The sequence below is a fragment of the Acinonyx jubatus genome, chromosome C1 (genome assembly GCF_027475565.1).
Source record: "Acinonyx jubatus isolate Ajub_Pintada_27869175 chromosome C1, VMU_Ajub_asm_v1.0, whole genome shotgun sequence".
Classification (NCBI taxonomy): Eukaryota; Metazoa; Chordata; class Mammalia; order Carnivora; family Felidae; genus Acinonyx; species Acinonyx jubatus.
This window is the reverse complement of record NC_069381.1, coordinates 137,604,822-137,616,858: the sequence shown is the minus strand read 5'-3', so window position 1 is coordinate 137,616,858 and position 12,037 is coordinate 137,604,822. Positions and strand designations below refer to the sequence as shown.

Sequence of the window (12,037 nt, the reverse complement as noted above, 5' to 3'; positions counted from 1 at the left end):
TATTTTAGAAATTTCTATTTGCTCTTCTGAATTTTAAAATTAGTCAGTTCTCATGGCTCTCCTTGAAGGTAGTAGCAGAGGCTGGGCCCTAGGCTCCTCTCAGGTAGAATGTACAGGAGTGTTCCCCTTAGTGTGTGTGCCAACCTCAGAAGCAGACCAATATATAGCTTGAACAAACCAAGGTCACCGATTTAAGACCCGAAGGACCAGGTAACTTCAAGAGACTGCACTTATTATTCTGGCAGACAACTCCACGTTTCAAATCACTGCTTTACAGAAAGGAATTATGGCCCCCAACATACAGACAGATGGTATGGGCAAAGCATTTCATGAACAGAGAGGGAAGCAAAGATCAATACAGATGCGGATCTGGTTACAGAGGGGGAAACAGGCCTCTATCCAGGGATCATGGTACCTTTGGAGTGGTGGGGGGTGGGGGGGGGGCAGGCAGAGGGCAGTGGTGCAAGGTGAGGGCAGCATTCACCTACATAGGAGATTCCCGCAGTCCTTCCAGGACCCTCTCTTGGCCTGACATTGTGGAACCATGACCGACCTTGTCCAGCCAGCCTACCAGGCAAGCTAAGTGTTCACGGTCACATTCATGTGACTTCTAGGATTTCCCTTTCCCATGGAGGGCTGAACAGTTCATAAACAGCCCGTTAAACCAGCAGCAGCCTTTTGCTTCAAGGTACAGTGGCTCAGTTTTAGCCACAGGCTACACCACCAGGACTGGATGCATTCCAACCGCCCTTCTTCCTCAATGACATCAGATCACTTTCAGCAAATGACAAGCTGAAAGGTAGATGACAGTGTGATTAAGTTCAGTTTTATGTTTTTAAATTCACAATTTATCCACTGAAAAGATAGCCAGCACTTGGAGGAGAGGGGCTCACACACTGTACTAATGGTGTTGATTTTTCACTGTGGCACGGGTAAGCCCAAACATGGGGCAATCCTCTCTGCATGTGTTCATGTGGACATGCTCGCGGGCATTAAATACACAGGAGAAAAAAGGACAAAAACCTTAAAAGCCACTCGCTTCAAATCACTTTAAAGAACAGCCCTTAGAATGGCTCCTGTAGAGTCCTAGAGAAATTTTTAAGAATCATAGTTACTACTTCTTGCTCTATGTCACAGTCTTTTTAAATAAATAAAATAAATACAATTTTTTTAAAAAGTCAAAGTGTTACAGAAATACAATGGTCTCCCAATACAAAGGGAACATATTTCTTAAAGTTAATCTATTATGTCCAGATGGCTATTTAAGCCACATCAGACACCAAAGCCCTCACCTCCCCGGGCTACTGCAAAGTCCTGAAGTTGCACTGCTCTCCAGAGCTTCCTGCAGACATCCCTGGGGGCTGCTAATGCTCGAGTGCACCCCCACTAGGATTTCTTGCCTCATCACTTCAATATTGCAGGGGACTTCCTGGGAATTAAAAAGGAGCTGTCAGAGCATTCTGTGGCATTTAACAGGACACTGGCCACGAAGTCGTCCGTGGCCGTCCATTCCAGCCAGCCAGCGGCTTGGCTATCTACAGCCAGAAGCACATGGGGGCCATCTATGCGCATTCTAGGTTAGGAAGGTCTCACTTCTCCCTATGGAGAGCTTCTTCCTGCTCCCACCTCTCTACATAACTAACCCCAACCCCAGCACATTCTAAGGAATTTACAAAAATGCCTTGAACACCTCAGATTTCAAATATTCATTGTAACATCTTCCACTGAATAATGACACGCAAGTTTTGTCCATTTTCAACTCTTAGTCCTTTTTTAAAATTAGGGTGAGGATTTCTTTACTTTTTCACATAGTACATTCTCACTATAGCACATTAGATCCAGAATGGTCTTTAGAAAATCCCATCACACAACCACCACTAACATTGCTTCCTGTTTTTCCAAACAATCGTTGTCCTGCTTCATACCTGATTTAGAACACATCATAAATATTGCAGTAGCTGTAAAGCATCCCATCCTATGGCTGTACAATTTACTTATCCATTCCCTTTTGGTTAGACAATTAACTCACTTTCCATTTTTATTGTAAGTTATACCTTAAAGAACATCTTTATGCCCAAGATTTTTTTTTTAACTTCAGACATTGCTTGAAAATAGATTTCTAGAGTTAGAATTAGTCCAGGTGTAATTATTCAAATGAGCAAACGATTTTGCAGTTGTCAGTAACACACAGCCAAAAAGGTTCTCATGCATTTCAGTGTTAAATCCTGACATTTCACTTTCCCATATTTGAAACTCATTCTTCCCTATAAAATCCCTTCCTCTCCTGGACTTGCTCCTCCCTTCAGCCTCCTGCCTCCTTCTGCAGAATTGGCCCCAACTGCCTAGGCAGTAGTTGTCTCACCTGTAAGAGGGTAAGGTTTCCTTACTGCTTGCTTTTGTTTCTGCCGGTTTTCATTCATCCTCCAACTCTGCCACGACCTTCCTCCAAAGTATTCCATTAGCATGGTTTAGGATACTTATGGATTATATATGTATCTCATATGTATCTCTTACATTCTGTAGAATATAAATCCTTTAGTGATTAGAAACATTTTTTTTAATTACCCACCTTCCCTAAATATAGTTATGACCTACATTCTTACTTCCTTTTTGTTAAATTTTTCACAAGTTCCTAGTCAAACTCAGTCATAGTCTAATTGTTTGCACTAGTTTACAGGTACATCCATCATAGGCTTCCAGTAATTTTGGCCCTCTTTCTCCATTCACAAAGAACAAGTTTCCTTCTCCTCCCAACCCCGCCAGAAGTTTGATCACTTTTTAAAGGTTGGTCTTTTTTCAGAATCCCATGACCTATTTAATTCCATCACACTGAGATTAGCCCAAACATATACACTAATGGCTCATCTCAGAAACATGAAGTTTAATCAAAAGTACACATACTGCAAAACAATACAAAACCACAGTCATAAACACATGTATCTATCAAAATACAAGTTGTCGATGTAAACCTGACTGGCTGTTTTTTTCTATTATTTGTTTATAGTGTATTTACTTAGCATCAGCACGGCCCCATAAGGAAGTTACAGCAAGTGCCAAAGATTTGAGAAATCATGAGAAATGAAGGAAAGGGAAAAATTTTCAATTTCACGATCATAATCACAAAATGTATAGACCACCTAGATCTGTGGCCACAAATTAAGAAGCGATCACCATCATTTAACTGTAGCAACAAATATGAAGAGTGATGTGGGGAGAACTCTACTTCTAAGAGGGTCTCCCTCTCCCCATTCCATGTGGACCTCAGTCACTCTGCCACCTGAGACCAATGCTGTGGAAATGAATCACAGCAGTGGCTTCAAAACTTCCATGTGCCTCTGAATCACCTGTGATCTATGAAAGTCTGATTCTGATTCAGGAGGTTGGGGGTGGTGTCTGAGATACTGCATCCTAGCAAGCCCCCAGGGCTCAGAGTGTAGACCACACTCTGTGTAGCAAATATATAGATTTCAGCATCTAGGAATTTTATAATCAGTGGAATTATAATTAAGTTTCCAAAATGGCTATAAATGATTACCTCCCTTTGTTTTATTAAAGGCAAGCTGCTTAGAGAAGACATTTTTTTTTAAGTTTATTTATTTTTGAGAGTGTGTGTGCATGCATGCAAGTCGGGGAGGAGCAGAGAGCTAGAGAGGAGAGAAACAATCCCAAGCAGGCTCTGTGCTTTCAGCACAGAGCCTGACTCTGGGCTCAAACTCACGAACTGTGAGATCGTGACCTGAGCCAAAAATCAAGAGTGGGATGCTTAACCCACTGAGCCACCCAAGTGCCCCACACTGTTTTTGGTTTTGTTTTTTTAATATTATTAACACGGATAGATTCTGAAATACATCAGAAAATGGTAACTTGGGTTGCCTTGAGGAAGGAACTGGCCTACTGGAGGAGAGAAGTGGGAGGGTTTCACTGAATATTGTTTTGCAGCTTTTATTTATTTTTCTTTCTTTCTTTCTTTTTTTCAGTAGGCTTGATATCCATTGTGAAGCCCAACACAGGGCTTGAATTCATGATCCTGAGATCAAGATCTGAGCAGAGATCAAGAGTCTGACACCCAATGGACTGAACCATCCAGAAGCCCCTTTTGCAGCTTTTAAACGTTGAACCACATGAATCAATTACCCATTCAGAAAACAAATTATATTTTAAAACCTTAAAGCATTTCATAGGATATTCTGAAAGCTCAATAAACATTAACTCAAATTAATCCATTCCCAGGAAAGTAAATGGTGAATCCAGGAGACCACATACCTTAAATAACCTATCATTTTTCTTCAAAGAGGGAACATGCCTTAGTTCACCCATCTTCTAGAATCATGCCAACATTACCTTTTTATTGTCATAACCCTTTTCAACCCAATTACTCTTCTCCAGCACTGGAAGGGCCCCATAGCATACCTTCCTTCATACTAGATTCATAAAAAAAAAAAAAAAAAAAAAAAAAAAAAAGCTTCTCTGTGCACCCTAGTAACTCCAGTCCCACTGCTGGGAACAGGGAGAAAATGGCAGAGAACTTTAGATCACCCAACCTCTGTTAAGCTTCTGAGTTGCACCTATTTGCTCTATAACTGTTCCTACAAACAGCAGTCAAGTTGGACTTTTAGATCAATACAGAAGCAACTGCAGCTGAAATCAGAAACCAAAAGCAGGAATGGGCGAGACTATGTGTGTCAGTATGTGTTCTCATGGGTGTGTCCTCACAGAAGTGACCCTCCAGCTGACCCTTACAGTAAACATTAACTAGACCATCTGTTTTCATCTTAACCCATATTGACCTGGCCCCACCTGCACCCTCACAGGGTCTCCAGGGTAAACACAATCTTCTTAAATAACTTGGTCATGACTCAGCTCCAGGACTTTCTGAAAGTGCTCACTGCATTAGCAACTTCTGAATCGATATTCATCGGTAAATCCTGAAATGTCTGCTTTGACTCTATTTTTTACCAAGTCACCACAAAGCAGACTCTACCACATTCTGTTGAGGCTTCCTTCCCCCAGATCTCTCACTTCCGCCCTCTTTCTCCACTCACACTGCTGTCGCCCTGGTGGGGGTCTTCATCCTCCACCCCAGGTGGAGTCCCTCCTGGATTCCCATCCTCTCCCTCTCAGGTATGGTCTGTGCTTGTGACTGAACAGACCAGCTGCACCGGATAAAGGTAAAGGATCAAAGACAGACAAATGCAGGCTGGACGGAAACCCATGTCATAGCCCTGCCTAAAGGGGTTATGGCAACAGTCCAGCAGGTGTGTCTAAAGACCCAGAGTCAACCACACCTAATTCCAGTCTCCACGTCTGTTATCTAGGGAGACACGGCAATAGTAGAAAGAGAACCAAAATCATTGGTGGGGGGGAGGGGGAGAGGGAAGGGAAAGGAGCCCCTAGCAGCCTAGTGGCTCTTCCTAACTCTCCCCAGAGACCCCAAAAGCTTCAGATACAGCCCAGAACCAGCACTAACTCCCAGCAACAGAGGAGTAGGCCTGGCAGAGAGGATGGTGAGAACCAGACAGAGCCAAAGACCCAGCCAAGAGGGCTGTGGTTCCAGCAGGAATGCCTGTGCCAAGCAGGAAATGGAAGAAACGCAGAATGAGAATATATTGTGAGGGTTGTGGCAAGGGTGTCTCCAGTGCATATGGGTGCTCTCACCCAGGGCCCGAGCTTGTGTGGCTGAGTTCTTACCTGCCAGGCAGTGGGTATGAAGCTGCCAAAACACCTCTGCCCACATCAGCAACGGATCAGGAACTGAGAGCTGCTGCCGGTTAAAAGCCAAAGGAGCTACAGCTGCACGTGGCTGGAGAAAGTAGTTACAGCTGTGGAAGACCCATTCCACTTACTCAAAACTCTCACCAGCTCCTCCTACATCACAGCACCACCAAAAGCAATGGTGACGAGGCATGCATTGCCTATGAAGACGTCACCTGCTACCATTCTCCTCCCTGCTTAGTATTCTGTAGCCACTCTGATGATTCTTGAACAAATCAGGGAAGTTGCCACCCCAGGGCCTTTGCACCCACCATTCCCTTGGCCTAGAAAGCTCTTCCCATAGGAGAGCTCTTTCTCTCTCCTCCAATCTTCACTCAAATGCCTCAGTTAGTGTTCCCTGACCACCCTATTTAAAATTACAGATCCCCTCCTCCACCACCTCAGCACTCTTTCCTTTTTGTCTTTGTTTTTCCTCAAAGCACTTATCACACTGATGTGACCTCCTGTATGTTTTGCCTACGTATTTGTTTATAGCCCCCTTCAGCAGAAGCACGTGTGCTGAGAGTCTAGGAAGACTAAAAGAACTTTCAAGACACACAAATGATTTTACAAGCAAAAGCAACAAGTGCCCATTATGCCCTTTTTTTTCCTCCTTCCCCTTACACAGCCATTCCCGGTTTTCAGATGTAGATTGAGAGACGTCCTTCTTAAAGTTCTCCTTCACGTGTTTCTGCTTCCCTGGTCCCCCTTTCTCCAAACTCCCACAGCACTGTCTATTTATGCAAAATTCACTCTAAGCCAGTAGCGCCTGCCTCACTGGGCTACTGGAAAGACAACATGAGTGAGTTCGTGGTTAGAAAACCCCTAAGACCGTGCTCAGTGCTATTCGTCATCCAGCAATGTAGCCATCATTATTATTTAGCACATAAATCTTGTCTCACATAGACTGATTAAAGCCTTATTCCCACAGCTAGATTATAAGCCAACTGAGGGCAAAGATCTTATTCTGTATTTTGAGATCCCCCGAACCACTTAACCCAGTTTTTAATAATTATTTGTCAACTGGCTGAAACAAAAGGTTTCCACTGTTAAAGATTTGTTTGAAACTCCTTAGAGTCTCTATTTAAACAGTGATTCTAATCCTTCCAGGACTGACCTGATGTGTAAATACAGCAAATCCTTGAAAATGGCATTTATAATAGGAACTTTGCTATAGCACGAACAGCAGAGCGAAAATACTATATGAAAGATCAAACAAATATTGACTCAAAAGAATTTTCCCCAAGGCAACTGTTATAGTCTTATCTTGAATAGAATGTTTGCAGTTAATTAAGTATTGCCAGGGACTCAGAAAAATCCCAGGCAGACCCTGCCAAACTGGGTTTTACACTCCTATCATCTTCTTATTTACAAGTCCCTCTCCTCACACACCCCTCACCTATCACTACTGTTAATGCTGTGTGTGGGATTAAATGGTCAGTAAGTCATACACCTTTTATCCATGCAGAAAAGATAATGGAATCTCAGTGCCAAAGATTCCATTTACCTATCTCACAGCAAATACACTCTGTCTTTACCCTTCCAGAAATCAATCAGGCTGTATCTATTACTACCTGTTGACTTCTTGGAAATGTATGAAATAGTAGAACCGTGTAGAGAGGGGGCGTTTACTGGTTTCACGAAACATGCCTCTATACACCAAATACTAATGACAATTCACCAACCGTGAAGACTGCCAGAACCTGGGAGCCTCCAAATTTACCTCAAGATCAGGCTGTGCTGTGTAGGGAGTGGGCTGATTGCTAGCTTACACTGGGTTGTCTAAAATGTGGGGGAGGTCAATTATGACAGGGGGAAGCCAACAAGAGTCACTCACAGCCTTTCTTCCTTCCCTCCAGCCTTCATTTATCAAGTACTTTATGTGATGACATCATAGTCATTCGATGGTACAGGCACCATTCTAGGCACTGGGAATACAAGAGGGAATAAACCCTACCATGCCCTCAGGAAAGTTATACTCTAATGAGAGACAAAGAGAGATCAACAATAAGTAAAATTCATACAGCTGGACCTTGAACTACAGCAGGTTTTAACTTCTCTGGTCCACTTACATGTGGATTTTCTTCAATACAGTACAGCACTGTAAACATATTTTCTCTTTCTTATGATATTCTTGACATTATATATATACTGAACAATATACATAACATACAAAATATGTGTTAATCGAATGCTTATGTTATCAGTAAGGCTTCTGGTCAACAGTGGGCTATTAGTAGTTAAGTTCTGGGGGAGTCAGAAGTTAAACATGGTTTTTGAGCCCAGGGGTTGGTATCCCTAACCCCCTTGTTGTTCATGAGTCAACTGTACTGTGTTAAATGCTAACAAGCGGTAAGGAGAAGAAAAGAAAAAAAGAAGGAAGCAGGATATAAAATATTACAGGGCCAAAAGAAGGGGGTGAAATTACAGATGAAATTACAGGTAGCCAAGAACAGTGAGAAGCTCATATTTGAGTCTGAAGAGTGAGAAGGAACCAGCTTTGCAGATAAATGGGGAAGAGCATTCAAGACAGCATTAAACACAAAGGTCCTGTGGCAGATCACGGCTGGCATGTTGGGGAACATCAAAGAAGCCAGTGTGGCTGGAGCCTAACATTCACAGGGAGAGATGTAAGAAACAAAATCAGAGAGAAGCAGAGAGTGAGATGTATGCTTCTAAAACACATACCTGTTTATCCATCACAGAGAAAAGCCACCCATTTACCAAATTTTCATTTACTTAAAACTCCACAGTAGTTATTCTTCAAAAAATGCATATCTCTATATTTCAAGAGAACAACAGAAAGAAGAAAAAAAAGCCAACCTACAAAAGAAAAGAAAAGAGAAAGAAAAAGCCAACATATTTGCCTGGGAAAAAAATCCTAAGTTTCTATTAATAAAAATGAAAACTGTTTGTGGCTTTGAGAGTAGCTTCTATAGAACTGGGACCGAGCACCACAGTGGAGAACACAGCTTAGCACCACGGGCAACTGGATGTGCAACAATGCTATAAAAAGATGTCACGCTGGTATAAAAGAATAACATGCAGAATTACAGGAGAGAAAAGCATTGAAATTTACCACAGGGACATTTTTTTAAATGTTGCAATGCCCCAAAAGTCTTTGGCAAGTTTGAATGCCAAGCTGGCTAATGCAATATCCAGACCACACATCCTTCCTGCCCAACCAGCTTCTCCACATGAAGAAGATGCTATCAGCCAAGATCTGTGACATCTTTCAATTCCATTCAGTCCTAATCAACCAGTTTCGTGTATCTCGTAAACAGTATTCCAATGAAAAAACACTCATAAATTCTCAATAGTTCGGTGCAGTGACTCCACTGTTCTTAAAGAACACACAGTCTGTGTCACCAAGGCAACAAGCATGGACCACAGGGCATACTCTGAAGCATGTGTAACAGAAAACAGCTATTATTAATCACTAGTCACAATCCTTCCCCCATCAGGTTCTTCAAGGCCACGCCCCCTCCCCACCCACAAAATGGACAAACTCCTGTTGGTGGGTCATTTCATGACTATCTCTAGTTGGAAATTATCAGAAAGAAAACTAAAAGAAGTCAGTAGGACTAAAGCGATCTACATAATAAAGACTGCAGGTAAAGATGTGACTGGAACTTCAGAAAGGTACGAGGTGATCTGGAACAGTGCGAGGCAGGAGAGATGGGAGAGAATTTTTACAGATATTACTTAGAATTTTTAGAAATATACATTAAATCCCTATTAATATTCTCTGAAAAAAGTCAAATAAAGTTCAAAATTTGAAAATACCTGTTAGTTAGTTACTTTAGCTTCTGAACTGTGTTCCTCTGGATGGTAAATTGTATGAAGTACACTTGCAACAACCAGACTTGGGGAAAGAGTCTAGTCCATGGACATAAAAAACGCAGTGAATTCTTTACTTAACATAATACATTCTGCAATATCAAGGGCAATGATGTATTTCAAAACAAAGCATGGTAACGATGTTACAGAGAAAAGCACAACCAGATGTCCCCTGCCCTGCCTCAAACACTGAAGCCAGTTATTCTACAGATGTTAAAAGTCACATGCCAATTTATTCCCAGGCTACCTAAAAAAGCAGAAATTTGGACAAAGATCGTCTTCCATTTTTCCAGTCTCAGCAAAGCACCCAAGTAACAAAAACCCTGCTTCCTCGCAGTGGTGTTCCCCAATCATCTAGAAGTTTCTACTCAGTAAACCTAAGAAAAAAAAGGATTTTCTCTTGGTATCATTGAATCTTGGAATCCAACCAGTGCCTCCTTTTCTCCTTCAGAAGACAACCTATCAGGCAAGTTGAGAGCAGGGTAGTTACACATTGTCAAAAGCAAAGGCTTTGCTACTCACCAAGAAGATTCTGGTCAAAGAGAATTCATAAATAATATAAAACAATGCCCCATGGTAAGTAGTCAATTAAATTTTTCAATTGCACAAAGAAGTTAATAAATTCTCCATTCTAACCGGGAAATAACTATGTGAGGCATTAATGATTATAAAATAGATTATATAAAATTAATAAATAGAAATCTATTTAAATTACATAAAATTTTAAAAAATAAGTGGAGGGCCACCTGGGTGGCACAGTCGGTTAAGCGTCTGACTTCAGCTCAGGTCATGACCTCATGGTTCGTGAGTTCGAGCCCCACATCAGGCTCTGCGCTGAGAGAGCCTGCTTCAGATTCTCTGTTCCCTTATCTCTCTGCCCCTCTCCTGTTCCCACTCTCTCTCTCTCAAAAATAAATAAATGTTAAAAATAAATAAAAAATAAGAACAGAACCTGTAAGTCTCATAAGAACTAAAGAGATTATCTGAGAAGATCCTCTAAAACCAAAAGAAAGAAGCAAAGACTGAAATACTGCGTCATAATACTATGTAACCCCCGAACACCTGTATATAAAGGATGGTTTCTGTCTCTCATGTTTTCCTCTTTCCTTTATTTTCCACAAGCGTAATATAGAAGGTCTACAATTGGTGGGCGGGGGAGGGGGGTGGGGAACAGAAACATGAAGTTTTAAAAAAATTATGCATAGAGAAGACAGAAAATGTCCCTTTAAATGTTATGAATAAGTGTACTTGAGGGATAAATTGCTCCTTATGCTCACTTTTCTGTATTTTCTGAAGCTTCTATAATAAGAATGTGGTAATTTCTAATAAAAAGCAAATTTTAGAAAGATGTTTAAATTATTAAAATGTCAAAGAACTAAAATGTCTATTAAGGGTCAAAATGTACACATGAAAAATATGACCAGGAGAAAGGATTCAGCACTGAGAAAGCTACCTTCCACAGTTAAACAACTCAGATGCTCTATACCAGTGCTTCTTATACTTGAGCATGTCTTATGCTTTCTGGGGTGTTGTTTGTTTGGGGTGCCTGGGTGGTTCAGTCGGTTAAGCATCTGACTCTGGATTTTAGCTGAGATCATGATCTCATGGTTCATGGGTTCGAGCCCCGCATCGGGCTCTGTGCTGAGAGAGTGGAGCCTGCTTCGGATTCTCTCTCTCCTCTCTGCCTCTCCCCTGCTTGTGCACACTCTCTCTCAAAATAAATAAATTTAAATTTTTTTTTAATTAATAAAAGAAACACAGGTGATGGGACCTGAGGAGGTGCACTTCTAACACACTCTCAGGTGATACTGACACTGCCAGTCTGCAGACCTCACTTGGTGTAGCCAGGTTTGAAGCAACAGGAAGTAAGTAGAGTCCAGCCTGTGTTCTCCCAGGAAGCATGCCAAGCTCATTCTAGGCTGAACAAAGAGAAAATGAACTCAGAATTTCACCTTCTTTTCAACATTCTAAAGCAAGGGCATAGAGTCCTCGCTCTGGCGAACCCTTGGTGATTAAATACTTAGCTATGTTCTTTAAAAGGGGGGTGTCAATGAAATTAAGATCATCATAATTCCAGGACCGAATGAGTTTGTTAAAGCAACCAATGGAACCAGCCTTTGGCCCAAGCATGGCAGACAGTCTCTGAACACCCTAGAATCCACAAACATACCAAATCTCTTGGTGGTACTTTTCAACCACATTGTTTCCTACAATGATTTTGTTAGATACCTAAGAATAGGAGGCAGTCCACAAATTCAGAATCTGTCATTCACAGGGAGACAAAACAAGGCAAACATGCCCTCCATGAGCTTACCAGCACTTGCCAGGCGACTCTGAGAACTCTGGAGCACGGGAAAAGGGGTGAACTTGTAAGGAGTCAGAACAGTGCCTGCCCTTTCACTACCAACCTCGTACTTCTTGCCACCTCAGGGTCCATCAGGAGCTA

At 41.8% G+C, this 12,037-nt stretch overlaps 1 protein-coding gene across 5 annotated transcripts in view; it reads right to left on the bottom strand.

Moving 5' to 3' along the window:
- Positions 1-12,037, bottom strand: part of LYPD6B (LY6/PLAUR domain containing 6B) — a 174,464-nt gene that overhangs the window by 136,257 nt on the left and 26,170 nt on the right. The window contains exon 1 of one of the 5 annotated variants that reach the window (XM_053215035.1): positions 5,689-7,825. The exons of the other annotated variants lie outside the window; for them this stretch is intronic. The gene's annotated coding sequence lies outside the window, so the exon portion shown is untranslated. Of the gene's footprint in view, positions 1-5,688; positions 7,826-12,037 lie in introns of those variants that run through there. 5 annotated transcript variants of the gene reach the window in all.